A 17,480-nucleotide genomic window follows, 5' to 3' on the forward strand; every position below is an offset into this window, starting at 1 on the left:
GATCTGCTCACCCACAGTGCCTGAACATTCATATGAAGAACAGGTTTGAAAGAGAGCTTCAAATTAGTGGTGACTGATCTATGGCCAATATATTATTAGGAATTTTCTTACCAGCAATTATTTCATTTGATAAAAAGTTCCAATATACTTAAAATTAGGAAAGAAATTGATGTATTGATGAAAAACTGCATCTTTTCCACACATTTCCAGAGGACAGTGATATGGAAAAACTAAATGACGTTTTAGAATTTTATTCTTTAATCATGAAAAAGGTCTTCACTAATTTTTTTGGACAGTGAGTGAGCTTAAGCCCCTATTCACACCAGTTCATAGTTTGCTTTCTTTGCGCCCGACATTTGGTCCGGAATTTTTTGGTGCGGTTTATTTTTACATTGCAAATTTTGAAAGAGACCCAAGATTTGAAAACAAACCTACGATGTGCAAGCATTGTACAATCATTGGACAAAACGGTCTGTGCGGGGTAAGACGGTAAAATGTGGAAGTAAACCATCTTTCAGCACTCATTCATATTGGTATGGTTTGGCTTGGCTAAAATCTAACTAATCCTATTTCCACGTAAAAGGTTTGCATTGCTACATGCATTATGGGAAATGTAACATGCTTAGCTGCACATCGGCTAACATGAGTCGGGGTTTGACATGGACTGATGTAGACACTGAGTGTCTTTGAGATATTTACATAGAAATCTGACGTTGCATTAAGAGCCTTTGATTCGCCAAATGTCCAGCAAATTATGGTAGTTGGGTCAACCACATCAATAAGAACACGAGTGCAACAAGCTGTAGCCCAATGATTGTTTACTCCCGAATTTTACCGTGTTATCCCGCCCAGATTGTTTTGTCCAATGATTGATGATCGTTCCACATGTCGGTTTGTTGTCAAATCATAGATCGTAAAAATTGCAATGTGAAAAGATACTGCAGCAAAAATGTTCGTACCAAATGTATTTGGCTCCGGACCAAGGAACGAGAACTAAGATCATTCAGATATGGGCTTTGACACTTTAACGGGTAAACTTCATTGGGATCTATGACTAGGCCGACCTTACTGATCAAAGAGGTGTTGAGTTTATAATGAGCAAGTTGTCCTTTGCATTAATCCAATGCGATTTAACAATGACTAGGGAGACGTCTAACTGATCAAAGAGGTTGTGAAGTGTTGAATTTATAATAATTAAGTCATCCATTGCATTAATTGAATGAGATTTAACAAGGACTAGGGAAATTTCTAACTGAACAAAGAGGTTGTAAAGTGTTGAGTTTATAATGATGAAGTTAGCCATTCCACTAATCCAATGAGACTTAACAATGACTAGGGAAATGTCTCATTAATCTTAACAGGAATGGAGAACAAACGAATCGCTCACTATTTGCCCAATTGAGATTTTGACCCAGGTGATCTTGCACTGTGTGTATTTATTGACATCTATGTTGGTTGTTTTCACATGAAGTCTTCCTAATGTACTGAGGAGACCACACCAGAAGAACATGACTTTTAAATAAACTGTTGCCAGGCAGCACTACTTTTCAACGTCGTTTATTGCCAATAGTTGGCCGCAATATTTCACAGTACTTGAGTGATTGTGTAACATTTGTACCCGGTCTTCAAATGCTTGACTATGGCAATAACATTCTTTTTTTTGTCACAATTCCCCTTTGTAGAAATGCTCTCCACTTCACCCTATTCACTTGTCATAAATCAAGCAGCACTCTGGCATGGCTTTTTGAATGCAGTGCGTATGATTTTAGCTCAATTAATTTTTACATGGATTGAATGCATGTCGTGAGCCCGATGAGGTAGAGACCCAATGGATGTTTTGCCTGGCGGAATGCAGCCTTGCTCAGCTCGCCTGAGATTTATGTGACAGCTGTGGGGTATGCATGTGGTTAACAGATGGTGGCATCCTGCACGTCTATTCTCTCTTGGCCCATCACCTCTTAGTCAAACACCGCACCCAATCGTGATCTGCCGCACCATTTTCTATAAAATCTGACTTCAATGACTGGCCGCAAGTCGTCATGATTGGCCCGTAATTGTTGACTCAGTTATCAACTCCAGACTTATCTATCCCTAAGTATACCAACCACTTCTATCCCAACTAAAACCATTTAACAAAAATGCTTGAGATGCACTGTCACACACATGCAGAGATCCACATTTATTCCAACAATGAGAAAGAAGTTGGAGACAGTTATTTTTTTTCCATGGTGAACCCAAATTGATACTTCTCCCAAAATCCACAGCTTGTGAAAAGCATAACTCACCTCCTGCAGACTCCAAAGCAGGCTGTGGTCGCAAGTTTGCAATGGAAATAATGTAGCGAAACTTGCATGCAAACGTGCCAAAATGCCTCAACATTCAAACTGACTATTCCTATGTGAAATCCGGAAGTGCCAGACAATTTCAATTTCCATCAAAAGCATGACTATGTACATGTTGTGCGCTTTCTCTGTATGCTGTACGTATCATTTAGGATCAGGGGTGTCGAACTCAGTTTTGCCTGCAGCCCACATATACCCTAATTTCATCTCAAGTGGGCTGTGTCATAATATTTGTGGCTTAAAATGGTATTTAGAATGACAATTAAAAAACATATTTTTGGGTGTAAATGCAGACAGCTCAGAAAATATCCAGACTCATCTTTTTGCAATGCTTGTTAGAAATCATTTGAGGATTCTCAAATTTTGGGGATGAAAAGTGCTGTGCACATTTTGACCTGGAATTTCTAATGACTCATTACATAATACATTTAAATACATTGCTTTATACCATTACACTCCCTTTCTCTAAAGAAATGAAAAAGTAATTTGATATTTAGGGCACAAAGAACTACGCATCACCACCTTTGAAAGCTGGTGATTATTTATGGATTTTCCAAGCACCTCTTAAATACCCCATAATACAATGTGGACACACAAGCCAATGCATCTTAAATATAAACACAGTTTTCTTGTAATATTAGGTGAGTGTGGATGATAGTCATTGTCAAGTGCGCTGTAGAGCCCCAAAATTACATTAATTTAGAAAATAATATTTTTACTTGCACATTTGTACAGGATGTAAAAACACAGGTAACATGAACGCGGCATAATTGCAGGACTTTCCAAATAAGATGATGCATGAATTAATTAATACATGCTGAGGGGCAAATCAACTGCACCCTCTGGCAGGCCAGTTTCGGACCTATGTTAGATCCTCAGCTAAAGCCATAACGCATTCTGCACAGAAATACTACAGACATTTAAAGTGAATGATTAGAAGACGGACATTGTAATTTAGTTATGTGCTGATACCATCTATGATCAGCTCTTTTAACACACTGATCAACAGCAGATTGCAGGATGAACAAAAGGAAACCGACTTTTTTTTTAACTTCCCCCAAACCTCATTCTGTTGCCAATGCCTAAAGGTCTGTCTAGCGTGTAGAAAAGAGAAAGTGAAAACAAATAGCTTTGTGCATTCAAGAACATACATTTGAATGGCACATTTTTATGCCGTAGCTGTGATCAGTGTATAACCTATCTGCCAATCAAAAATTAAAAGAACTCTGTTAAGACATCAAATGATGTGTCGGCTAAAAAGGCCATGTGGCACACCGTCATTACACAGCCATAAAATTGTTACCCATAAGAGCTCACCATCTAATAAAAAGCAGCCACAGCTGAGACCCAAACCCTCACCCTCCCTCCCATCTTGCTTTTCTCCCATCATAGATTAACACACAATCAGAAAAACATGGAACCACTGTCAACTGATGAATCTGTTCCACTTTGCTCATTTTGTCTCACTCAGAGTCTGGGAATGTACCGCTCTGTGGTTTTAGCGACACACTGGGCACACTGCCACAGGGAGTCACCTCTAGGTGTTCAGAGGAAAGTCTGTGTGCGTGTGTGTGCGCGTACTACTTTTGAGTTCAACTAGTCCACGCGACCACAGAGCAACGACCACTTCTTGTGTCAAAGACTTGCATGCACGCACTGATACATAGACACACAGACGGGCCTTGCAACCGCAAATCCAAACATGCAAACACCCCCCACATTAACACATACACATGGGAGGAAACTGCAGTCACATCAGTTACCGGAGAGAGTAATGCCTCATGTGCCATGTGTCCAGTAGGTCTCACTCACCATCAAATCAAGTACGGGTAAGAAAATATAAAGTCTGCAAAGATTTATCAAGGTGTAATCATTGTTATTTTGGACTGGGCTATATTGGTTAGTTTGCAAGCTATACAGTTTCTAGATTTAGGGTTCAAATCTCATCTCAAGATCTGACCCTGGTCATAGTCAAGCATATTGAGTTGCTAAAAATAATTCATTATGCATTGGTGTGGCAGTACAGGCCACTGCATGGATGAAAAGCAGCACTGGAATGTGATTGATAGACAATTGACTTCCTTTGACTTAACATATGCAGTCGCAACAAATTGACATCACATTTGCCATCTTGCAACCGCATTTCACATTCAACATGAGCCTTAGCAGGCCGAATTTCTGCAGCCTGACACTCCTCCCTGTCAAAAAAATATATACATAATTTTAAGGCTAATAGAGCGGTACCTTTTAGACTTATTAGTTAGGGTTATGCTAGTACCATATGTTTGGCAAAACATGTGTCTATTTCTCTTTGTTGAATTCTGACCCAATTTTCGTCTGGCATAGTGCCTATATCCCAGCTGGAAAAGCTTGATGAGTTAAAAATGACAGCATCTAAATAAGGAGAGGTGTTGGATAGCCCATGGTGGAACTGCGAGACCACACCAAACTGTGTTTAGATTGTATATTTCAACAATCAACAATAATAAACAGAACAAAGGCGATTGGCTCAAGGCTGCGGGCAGGAATTCTGGGTCATTAACTGAGTTATCATTCTTAAACCAGCGTTCAAAGTCGTTCTAATTGTTAGGAACAAATTATTTCAACGCGCCTGCAACCTTTGCTTCTCTCTGAGTGCCCCTGAGAAATTTCTAAAATGGGTTACAACATGCTGGCTAAATTCTCATGTCTAAATACACAGCTTTTCCAGTAATATATTTTCATTCAAGTCTTTACCACACACACACACACACACTATACTTGCTAGCCATAACAGCATGTTATTACACAATCAATGTATTCACTCAGTCCGATTATAAATGTATATACGTATATCTCAATGTAACTGGAGCACTGGAACCTGAAAACATGACCTATCACAGATGCGATTACCTGCAATACCACATAAAACTGTTTGTATTAGAACAATCCATTACACAAAACTCAACGTGTGTATTAAACTTTTGCATTAACAACAGTAAAGATGGTAGAGTAGTTATTTTGCGGCCTCATAATTCTGATACCAAAGGTTCAGTCCCCAACCAATTCAGGGTGTCCACCACCTGGTGCCCATAGCTGGCTGGGATAGGGTCCAGCACCCCCCATGACCTTTTTGTGTATAAGGAAAATGAATGAATGACAACAACAGTAAAACGTTACTCATAAGGTATTTATCCGAAAGGCAATGATGAGTTTTGGTTTACAGGAAATTAACTAATTGGCTGCTAGGCATCCAATCAATTTTGACTAGGAAACACTAGAAGCAAATGATCACCTCCAACCTTTGTAGTCAAAATAAATTGAATGTTTAGCACTGTCAATGGCTCTGAAAGATGAGCTTTAACAATCAGTTCTAGTCTAAATGAATTGGACGTCTGTGGATGCCATTGGCACGAAATGGGTTGAATACCATTTACAGACATTTTGGCAGTAGTTTAGCGGTGTTAATGGGCAATTAAATCAACTGTTATTTGATTCCCTGAAATGGATTAAACTTGCACTATCCATTAAGCTTGATGACTTGGTAGCAAAGTGGTGAGGAAGCTTTGAACCGCAGCGTAAACCTCACTCAGAGCGTAAAATGCCACCAATGAAGCTGCAAACTGCCACCCAGCAGCACCAAACTGTCTTCAACAGTTTATGGATGTCCAGATTGTATCAACCCACTGCTTTGGAAGATAATTGCTTTCACAGAACCATTCTAACGAAAGTTAGATTCATTGCTTATAGTTGCTGATATTCTACATGGATGTTATCAAAATGCAGTACAGTAAATGGTGAAACCTTCATATGCTTCTTAGAACGTACATCTGGGACTCACAGTTGGATACAGGAACTGAACAGCAGTCTGCTATGGCAAAAATCTGCTGTTTATTTGACCTCTCCACCCCTGACGTCCTTCTTAGAGAGACTTCCTCACTAAGCGGTAACATTTGAACATTTCACTCTTTGTGCTAATCCGAATTTAAGTCCTTTAAGTCTTTTGTCCCAAGCATATGGTCGTTAACGTCAACTTTTAGCTATGCATCAAATGTTCCCACTTCAACGCCGTTAATAAGCAACTTCTCATTTTTTACATGTGAATATGAATACATGGGAAATCCAAGTATGAGTTGGAATGAAGCTAATAAAATATCATTACATTTGTATTCCCCCACTCATTTCAACATTTCGGACAATGAGCTGGTTCAACAGAAAAAGTTGTAAATGAGGAAAAAAATGCTGAATTATGAAACAGGACTACAGTGGCCAAGAGCAGGGAGAGTAGAGTTTTAAATTTTTGTGAGAAAGTTGTCATTCCAGCAACATTTACTGAGTAGACAGCCGTCATCCACTCCCACTTACCTTTCTGGGATGTCCTTTCCGTCACACCCTTGGCTTTCCATCTGTTCAAACACTTTTACTTATAGTCAGAGGCTTTATTTCCTTGGCTTTGGATGACAGGGATGTGTTTTCCCAAGCCAGCATTTTCAGAGAACAAAAATCTACGTCTGATGTCCTCATCCAATTGTATTGTTCTGCATTTGTCACTTCCATTTTGTCATACTTTTTACCTCATCATTGACTAAGTTCTCATAAAAGAGTAATAAATTTTGAAACAAAAACCTTGTTTGCAACACCTACAGACTTTGACTAATGTCATAAATATTACAGATGTTGCACCCTCTAAAAGGAGAGAAACTAATCGTCAATTCAGACAGGCACACACACGGCATCCAGCTGTGCGTGTGTATAATGCTGCAAAATTACAACATTACACTCACATGGGGAATGCCACCTCAAGCAAAGGTGAGGAAGATTTTCCACCATAACAAGTGGGGTGGCTAGGCACACCGAGGCAGACTAGCATGACTGAGCAGGTTTCACCAAGGAACAGAGGTCTGCTATCTGTCACTCTGCTCCTTACCTGAGCCCCACCCCGACATCGCACAACATCAATCTGGAAGCTCTGAGAGGGCTGTGACCAGAGGTGAGTGACAACCTGGATGGCTGCCTTCCTCTTAGCCTAGTTTAACTGGACGCATAGTTAATTTAGCAGCAACGTGTTATCACGCACCTCTGTAAAAGTCTATGCATTTTCTATAGTCTCCAAGCAACTCCCTACATCTGTTTAGCACTTCTCATCACTTTTATACCATCTAAGGTTTGCTGCAAACATCAATCTCCGACTAAAGAATTCAACATTTGAATGTGACAGCAAAATGTGCAGGCAGTCCATATTGTGGCCAGATGAGGTCTTGATTCTCTGAAGTCTGCCTTTTATTTGGTGTTCACAGTAGACTACAGCTGAAACAAAACCTGGTTTTCTGCACTAATCACAGACACTGAATCAAATGATGAATCACTGAGACTCACCCTGCACATGCAAATAAACATTGGTGCGTGGTGTCTGCAGTCCCCAACAATGAATCTTTTTTCACCACTTCACAGGATGATTCACATACTACACAACCAACTGTGATATTGGAAGGGTAAACTTTGTCACATGTGCGCCAAAGTCTGAACACCGGCATGAAGATGATGTACACAGATGAATAGGAGACTTCACTGGGTGTTTGAGGGAAGCTCTGCTTTGACTGTGTCTAATTTTTCAATCCAGCAATTTAGGGGGATCTTTGCTGGACTCTCAGAAAAAAAAAACATTCCTTTGCATCCAAACACACAACGTACACTGTCATGCACAAGGAAGGTCTATAAAGTGACAAGATATTCACCCCTCACCTCAACTCTGAAGGCTGCACAGTGACTCCAATTTCCAACATGTGAGGTGCCTGTAAGTCTCTTCCCTCCTTATCTCTGCCTCTCACTAATTCACTTCTTAACCTGTAGTCAACGCGTGTCTCTAGTTACGTACTACTGCACAGAAATAAGGCAGGGAAAAGGGAGGAGGAAGGGGGTAAAAATAGGTCCTGCCCAGACTGATGAGAAAGGCATCTAAAAACACCCCCGGGAAGAAATTTAGAGATTAGTTGCACACAAAAAAAATCTCACCACATTACAATTTATTTTTAATTGGCAGTTACCTGTGTGCTTGTTTGCACATATTTTTTTCTGCTTAGTACCCTTGTTGGTTTTATATCTACTCGCATAGCCACACATTTGATCAAATACATGTCATTCTTGCAGTTTGACATTCCATATGGTCTGACAAGGAGAGAGGGATATTTAGTATCCTACTGCATGAGCTGGAGTGCAATAATTCTCCACGTGTGGTATGGCTAAGGCACAACTTGTCATAAAGTTCCAGAAGACAAAATACATATGACTGCCTGACTATGACAAGTCGGTTACGAGCCCCGGACCACATATAGGCTGAAATCCAACATGCGAATACCCTTTGCTTAAAAGCCCCAATATCAGACAATATGTTGGGAAAATGATGATAATAATTTATGATTGTTCAGACGGGTCACGGGAGATATGTTGACTACTGTTATCCTTACCGCTTCGCGGCTTCAAGATTCGCGCATTCAGTACATCGCAATGTTTTGTATTAAGTATAAAAAAAGTTTAAAAAATGTCAAAATTCATGCTGAAACTCGCAAGTGGAAGACAGGGTATAAAAAAAACTCCACCGGCTTCTTCTCCTGCGCTGAATTGGGTGGCGCTCAGCGCGGAAGAAGCGATATTTCACCATGGAAGAATGACGCAACGAATAATATCAAAGGCTGAGAAGGACGACGTCGCCTTTTCCTGTTTTGCTTCGAGGCACATCACCAGTGGAGAAAGACTACGCCGAGCCTTTGTTTGGATTTTGAGTTGCCGTTGAAAATGCCTCCTATGCGTCCTGGGCCATCTAAGGCATCCAATGAACACAAGAAAAAACGAGACATGATGATAGCGACTGAAAAAGTGACGTTCCTAGTTATGCTAAATGCGTAGCACTGTGCGTTATACCAAGAAAGAAGAAGAGAACAAAGAGAACATGGCAAAAATATCTTTTTGCAAGGACATGCAGCGCGGGTGTTAACCACTAGGAATAAAAAATGAACGAACATCATGAGTGATTTACCCCGTAGATAAGGCCCTGAAGCAGACTCACTGGCCTCAACACACTGCTCGAAAGCCAAAAGCAAATTTTTCTCTGTGGTTTTTCGATTATTGCGACAATGACTGGTCTATATTATTCGAGGATTTACCCTAAACTGGTCGTTGCCAGGCAGTCAGAGTGCACTCACCGAGACAGACAACTATTTGCACTCACAATCAGACGGCCACTGGGTGGGCTTTGATCCCACTCTGCCCGCACTGAAGTCAGGCGAATGAACCACTCCACCATTAGGTGGCTGACAAAATGTTTTAAGGTTTGAGAACTACTGCTTCATCACTCAATACATATGCCAAAGAACGGTATAGCTAACCGCGAGAAATGCATGGCTCTACTTTGCTCTACTTTTCTGTTCCAAAGCACTGTATGTCACGCTGAAATGTCCTGCTCTCAGGTGCAACTTTCTCTTACACACAGTACTGAACATTAATTCTATGGTTTGAAAGACTCTGGCACTTCTTTACAGAATGTGAGGAATCCATTGTGTTACCTCTGTGTCGAATGCATTCATACTCGACAAAGGGAAATCTCATTGGGAGTCTCATATTACATGTCTGAAAACAAAGCACCTAAATTAATTAGGTGAAATGAAATTTGAAATGACAAATCACGTCCCACAATCATGTTGTTATCATCTATGAGTCTCGGCTGTTGCACTTTACTAGTTCCAATTATTTGAACTTGAGGTACAAAACCAAGATGAAATGGGTCAAGAGGAAGCGAGTATTTCAACTTCATGATCGATGATCACCTATCGACCACAGCTGTATTAACACTGGCACATTATTGCTCGGAATGCAAATTACAACATCAATCAATTTACTGGCTGCAACTTTACCACCACTAGTGGAAGTGTGTAGAAAAGACAAGTTAACTCCCCAACATAGCTTTGACTCTGATTTGTGCGGGCTCAAATGAGACGATCCCACAGTATTATTTGTCTCCAAATTTTCCTCATTTACTACTTAAAACAAATAATTTACATTCAGTAGGATAGAAACGTCTATGTTGCGGACTACCGGCCGTGTGAACACTGCTGTTTACAAGTATGAAGCCTTGAACTCTGAGTCATGATGCAGACTTTGGGAATCTGGGACAAATTCCTTTTTCAACTAAGGCTTACTCCCACATAATCTTCCCAAGTCATTTCTGTGTAGTCTGAAACACCCTTGGTCCAGTTTTGTCATGGACAGTCTAATGTGCTCAAGATGCTAAGACTGATTCCAGTTTAGTTTATTTATCTGTCTTGTTTATTCCTGTTTTGTTGTGATTGCTGCATATTTGCCAACCCATAACAAAATACAAAATACAAATGCATTGGTTATGATGATGCAGAGGACTGGGAGTTTGGGGAAATGTTGCAATGCACTCACTCACTGGAAATTGTTCATCCCTATTCCAGTCAAGGGAAGGAATCATCGCCACATGGGGGGTTAGAAAGGATGCTGGTGGCGGCTGGAAAATGATTACGATTGGTTTCAATACCAAGTTGAGGAATGGAAACTTAAAGACCAAAAAGAATATTATGATCTTGTTTCGGCACAATGGATGCGGGAATTTGTACATTGTCCTGCCAAATGTGATCAGCTCCCATGTATTTCCTCAAAGTAAAAAAAAAGACACCACTGGCAGGTATTTTGATGATTTAAATAAAATATCATCATATATCAACTCTGAATGGGTGCAGCTCACAATAGAAGGCACATGTCGCAATAACTGTGTTAAGATAAGACTGGCCTTATAAAGGTATAGTAAATAATAGTGAGGCTGAAGCATAAATTATGCATGGGCTTTCTATGGGTGATTTCATCAGATAATCATTGGAATCCACACCCAGCAGGGACAAATTCTTTCTTGCTTCACTAAATTGAAAAGAAAATTGAAGGTGAAGGTGGAGGAGGGGGGTGTCGAAGTAGATATGTAAGCATGAAGGAGCGGGGATGGGACAGAAAGAAGAGAGACATGACAATGCAAGTTTTCCCATCAGTCTAAAATTTGCACCAACACCTGCTCCTTCTATTATTTGCCGCAGGTGCCAAGCATACATGTTGATACAGGCAATGAAAAGACACTATGCCATAAGAATGTATAAATCTTATAGAAAAGAATTTTGAGTTCAAACTGTACAGCATATAAGTTATCGTATATATTGTCGCGATGTATCAGTAAATAAATAAAGAAAACCAAATGTACAGGTTGATGATTCCATTTTTCAAAAATCCATAGCAACACTTCGTGTCTCTAGAGGGTTGGACACACAGTTGTGTAAAATAGAGTTCAATTTAGTTATTATTCAATCAGCAGAATTTGCAGTTGGGTCATTTTCTAAAAAAAACTTTTAATGAGAAATTCAGATTCAAAAATTTGCTAAAACAAGTAGATGTAGGGGAAAAATACCAAAGTCTCATTTGCTACTCTGGTCTCCATGAAAAATGTTCCATTTGCACATTTCAGTGCAGTTTTCAGGTAAATTGTGCTGTTTTATACATAATTATTATTGAGGACAGTAGATATATTTTGTCCTGATATCCTCAAGTATCAGACAAAATGGAAGCAGAAAGGTCATTGAAATATGTTACAAAAACAGATCGCAGTAATACTTTTCCCCTCTTGTTTGAATGTTTTTTTACCAGATATTTTATAGGTGTCATAAAACCATAAATGTCCTATAAACACAGCACAAGTGGCTAAACACAGCGAAAAAAATCTTCCACATCCTTCTTTTACTTTCAGCTTGTTCATTTAACAGTCCCCACTACACAAGCGTATCGTTTACATCTTTTCAGAGCAGCTAACCTTCTCTCTCCTCTCACTATATTTATCAACATTCTTAGGTTTTGATGCAGATTTTCTTGCCTGGAAATCATCGGCACCATATTTCTACCTTTATATTACATACATTTACAATATCCTCTCCCAACTCCAGCTCTATTTTTTATTGTCTCCAGAGTGCCACTGTCTCTAATCCAGACATTGTGGCTGGCATCACTACTGTTTTATAAACTTTTCATTTAGTTCTATCAGATAATCCCTCTAGAATGTCAATGACACTTTCCTCAACCTGTTCCAACTTGCTTGGATAATTTTTCTGACCTCTATCCCATAGGTGCAATTGCTCTGGACTGTTGATCCCAAGTATTTAAAATCATTCACCCTTGCTATCTCTTCTGTTCGTGGCCAATTTTTTCCACCTTTCCCCGCTCATTCAAGAATTATATTCAGTGTGTGTATTTCAAAAATTTCCTCCACTAGCACCTTACTTTCAATAGTTCAATGTCCCAAAACAACTTTACAACCCATAAATAAAGCATTGTTACTCACTGTAAGAGATTACGTATTCGGTTCTGTATGTCTTGCTAGGGCCCCTGCCCCCTGAGCCCCGCTCCTCTTCCTTGTGTGGGGGTACTTCAATCTTGATTCCAGAATTGGAGAGATGGTTGAACCTGGGACCAGGTGGAGAGGGCATACTTAAACCAAGATTGGCATCACTTAATCGCCAGATCAACAACTCAACTCGAGTTTGTGACTCGACATTGAAATTTACAATGCAGTAATTTTCTATTTATATAATTTTGATTTACATCTCCTTTAACCTTCAAATAAAAAAAATGTTTCAACTGCCAGTTTGCCTTCCTTCTCTGCGCTTGCGTCCCTTCCTCATCCAGAACCCCAACGTGTTTATTACTCATACATGTATGTTTAAGTTCAAGATAACTCAAGAACAAATGAAGGCATTATTATCAAACTCGAAGGGTATGTTTGTAATATGAAACGGAAAAGTTATTACATTTTGGGGCGATTAAGTGAAAAGTAAGCGAGGTCAGAAAATAAATGTCGTGACATCAAGAAAAACTCAATAAGAATACAGTAATACCTTAACATACAAGTCCCCACATACGAGAAATTTGAGATGAGGAAAATTCCGAGCAAATTTTTGCCTTGAGATACAAGACAAATTTAGGATACGAGCATTTGAGCTGGTTCCTGATGTTGCTGTTCGGGTGACCGAGTATGCGAGAGGCTGCTTATGAGAACAACATCGCTCTGTCGTTCTCGCCGCATCTCCCTCACGTAAAGATATCTACGAGCACCGGGCTGTACAGGTTTTTTACTGGATATAGGATGACCGAGTCAATAATCTGCGAAAAACCCACCGAATCTACATGGACTTGGAAGCAAAACAAACATCAGAGAAAAGACACCAGCGGAACCCTTCAAAGCGAGTTGTGGCTGGTTCAATAATTTTAAATTTTAAAAAATGAACTGGGATACACTGTTCTGGTTTTGAGGCATGGAGAAGCAGCAAGTTTTGACTTGAAAGCCACGGTGGAATACATTAACAGCCTCGGTTATCGCATAAGAAGGTTTAAATGTATTGTAAGGTAAGATCAAAACTTATTTTTAAGTGTGTATAGTAATCTAAGTTCATTTAAGTTAAATGTAAAATTTATGTTTTGTTATGAGCGCACTGCCAACCGTCAAGTCTCTCTCCTGTCCTTTCTCTCTCTCTTTGGTCTGCAGTAAGCCGCTACCGTCTGTCTGTACTGAGTAATGTCACATTTTAGTATTGAAGATCATAACCACTAGTAGCTAGGTATTTGTTACTTTGTGAGTAGCTGGTGAATTAGAACAAATAAAGATGTTTTTCCATTGTAATATTCTGTTTTCAGTGTTTTTTGAGAGGGTGGGAACGGATTAATTTGTATTTAGTTATATTCTATGTGAAAACTGATTTGAGATACGATTAAATTGACACACAAGCTTGGTCCCGGAATGCATTAAGCTCATATCTCAAGATATTCCTGTAAAGTGATTATTCTAAAGAATTCATAATATTATGAAATTGTGACTACAATTGGGGTAATAATGTGAGAAGTTTCAGTTCAGAAAGGGAATTTCCACGCAAAACATGGTAGAAAATGGTAGCTCTTTTCAAAAACCTTAAGTGCAAATTACTATGCACATAACACCATGCTTACTTTTTTGTGCATGGATACCAGCAAATTGCGTGTGTGTGTGTGCGCGGGCAAGCGTAGGATGGGGGCGTATAATACAAGGGTAGAGAGAAAATTATGACATTTGGTGAGGCTTAGTATATACTGCAGCGCATTATAGACATACTGTAAGAGACAACACAACCAACTAGCACATTGTGTCCCAATGTCTACCACCATCAACATCATGGGGGTGTGCTAGACACCATGAGGATGAACCAGTTCATTATGAAGAGGACATGCAACTTAAATGTGGCTTTTGAAGCTGAAGCCACAAGGAGACGTAGAAAGGCACCACAGGCCTCGGCAGTATACAATTATCCAAAACAAGAAAGTAAGCCAAGCTACTCACTGAAAGTCACAACAACTAACAACTAAGTATGTGTTTAATTTCCCCCAGTAGTTATGTCTCAGAAAATCCTTATGCAAAAACAGGGCTTCAGAACGCCTCATAATTGACCATTATTCAATCACTATGCACCTGACGATAAACTGCACGGTCCATACATTTAAGAAAAAATCCATATATAAGCTGCAGCTGATTACAGCGCAGTCCTCCGAGTGCTGGTTGACTACGACTAATTGGCGTATGTATGCTCATAGGAAGGACACAAGTGCAATGCCAGGTATTTTTTTTTCTTTTTCTAATATACACAATAGTTAAACAATGGTAAAGAAAATATTACATTGAATCAACTATCCAATATGAATATAATAGAAATATACAGAGATAAGGTAATGGAAAAATAGCGTAACAGTCATTTATAGAGCTATTCTGACTAAAATTGTACCTTCTCTTTTTCTAGGCCATACTATCTATCTGTAATCACCTGAAACACAATAGCAAGCTTTAGCCTTAATCTGTATAGTACATTTGACACAAATTGACTTTAATAGTATGCCTCGATCAGTGGGCTACAAAAATTTCTGACCCGCATTTCAACGTCACACTGTTTACACTGTTTTTACGTGGCCAAACTTCATTACTATTCCAATCGCGAGTCCAGCCATCCATCCATTCATCCCATTCACCTTTTCCCCCCTAGTGATTTTTCTATAATAGTGTAACATTTAGCAGTTATGTAAATTTGGGTCTCTCGGGCTAAACGTAAGCGGGCAGAGAATAGGGTAGGTGTCAAAAAAGAGAGTTAGGTCAGTTGTTTTGACTGCCGTCGCTACCTGTCATCTTGCTGATAGTGCTCGGAAGAACATATTTTGAAAGCTTTTGTCCAAAAGACGCGGTTTTGAAATTCAACTCGTCTATGCAGTAAAAAATTGGGACATTTAGGGAACCGGTGGGACACTAGCTATGTTGGCAAACAATTCCAAAAACGACTTAGCTACCCCTACTGCAAAAATGGCCCGAACTGCCGGCAGAAAGTTAGATAGGCAACAAACTACAATCCAATACAAACATATTAGTACTATAACATCTGCTTCCATGTGAGATAATGTTTACTTTGCCCTTGGAGTTGTATGTCTGATTAAATCAATAGACTTGGATGCCAAACACATCTCATTGAAAAGGACTCATCTTTATACAAGTATATTTCCACCGAGAGGTCAGAAAATATCCACAGTTTCGGTTGTGATCCCGAATAGTACTTTGACATGTTGCTCGTTGGTTGTGCACCTCATACTACGGAACAGTATTTTCAGAAAGCCAAATTTGCGCTGTCACAATAAATGCCTTTTTCTCCACGATGGACCAAAATCAATGCATTCAGCCACCAATATGTTATTATTCAATCTATAGCGATAGGAAAGGTACATTTAAAAAATGCTCAATAACAGCAATATACTACGAAAAAACTTAATGCCTTGAAAAGATTAAAGAAATATGAAACTAAAAACACAAATACCAAAGAAAACGCAGGTTGATCATCTATCTGACTTGAGTTGTTGATGCATAAGACATCATGTCATGATGTCATGGCTATCCACTTTTAAAACCAAGCACTTTTATCCATGAAAACATTCTGTTTAATCTTTTCTTATAATAGTTTCCTTCATGGGTTCCCACCCACCACCAATTAAACAACCATGCAGATCTTGTGTTATCTTCCTTTTTCTGAAACTATGTCTGTAAGCCAGCTGTGCTGCATTTCCGTCAGGACATTATCCAAGTTGTGTTTGGGATATTTTCTTATGGTCCAATGAAAGCAAGAATAAACTTACTGGCCTTGATGAAGAAACATACATTTGACGCAACCAATACAAAATACATTTCATTACTCATACATACTACATAGAGTGAAGCTCGATAGTAGAAGCATTACTCTTTGCGGCTGTTTTACTTCAGCCAGCACTGAGGCCTAAGACGAGGTGAAAGGAATTGTGTATGGTTTGATGTTAACGGTCAATGTCAGAACAATACTGCCTTCAGCATTCTGTTAGAGAGCAATCCACACAAAAGAGAGCCCCTATAAATGGTGGCGGGTAGTTGTAACCATTTAGCATAGTCCTGTCCTGTAGTGCCCTGAAACTGAGCGGTGACCAGCTCAACGTATGGTCCGTTTCTCCACTTTAAATCAATTGGCATAGGCTCCACGGATCTGTAAGCCTGACGAGCATGAGCGAAGTTATAAACGGATGCTTGGTTAAATCTCAGCACATGCATATCCCTTTTGTACAGGGAGTGAAACTTGTAGCTTATTTCTGCTGTTTATTTTTACTTTCTTCACTTACTATTCTCAAAAGTTTTGAAATAATTTATACAACTTGGTTTCACTTTCTATAAAACAACCTGCCATTTAAACGTACTAGTTATCATTATATCTATGGAATTTCTCCTTTTAAATCGGTTAATAAAAAGGTTATTGGATGGGAATTGTCATGTTTTGGGCTGTTGGGTGGACAACACACAATGATTTTTTCAAAACTCAAGTTTGTTCATCTAATACCTAAAGACCAGAAACCACTTTTTTTCCTCTCTGAGGGTCACGTTATTACTCCTGTCTATTATGTAGTCTGCAGTCAGGTGAGACTATTAATAAAAAAAGCAGAACCCAGACCAAAATTACCATTAGTAGGCCCACACTATATGAACACACAATTCATTGGGGGGCTTTGGGGGAGAAAGGCATGCTGCAGACC

The 17,480-nt window shown here is 39.4% G+C and overlaps 1 long non-coding RNA gene across 1 annotated transcript in view; it reads right to left on the reverse strand.

Moving 5' to 3' along the window:
• Positions 1–17,480, reverse strand: part of LOC144071777 (uncharacterized) — a 161,368-nt gene that overhangs the window by 47,123 nt on the left and 96,765 nt on the right. The window contains exon 5 of the long non-coding RNA XR_013299729.1: positions 12,712–12,833. This is a non-coding gene — a long non-coding RNA (uncharacterized LOC144071777). The remainder of the gene's footprint in view (positions 1–12,711; positions 12,834–17,480) is intronic.

The sequence above is a fragment of the Stigmatopora argus genome, chromosome 3 (assembly GCF_051989625.1).
Source record: "Stigmatopora argus isolate UIUO_Sarg chromosome 3, RoL_Sarg_1.0, whole genome shotgun sequence".
Lineage (NCBI taxonomy): Eukaryota > Metazoa > Chordata > Actinopteri > Syngnathiformes > Syngnathidae > Stigmatopora > Stigmatopora argus.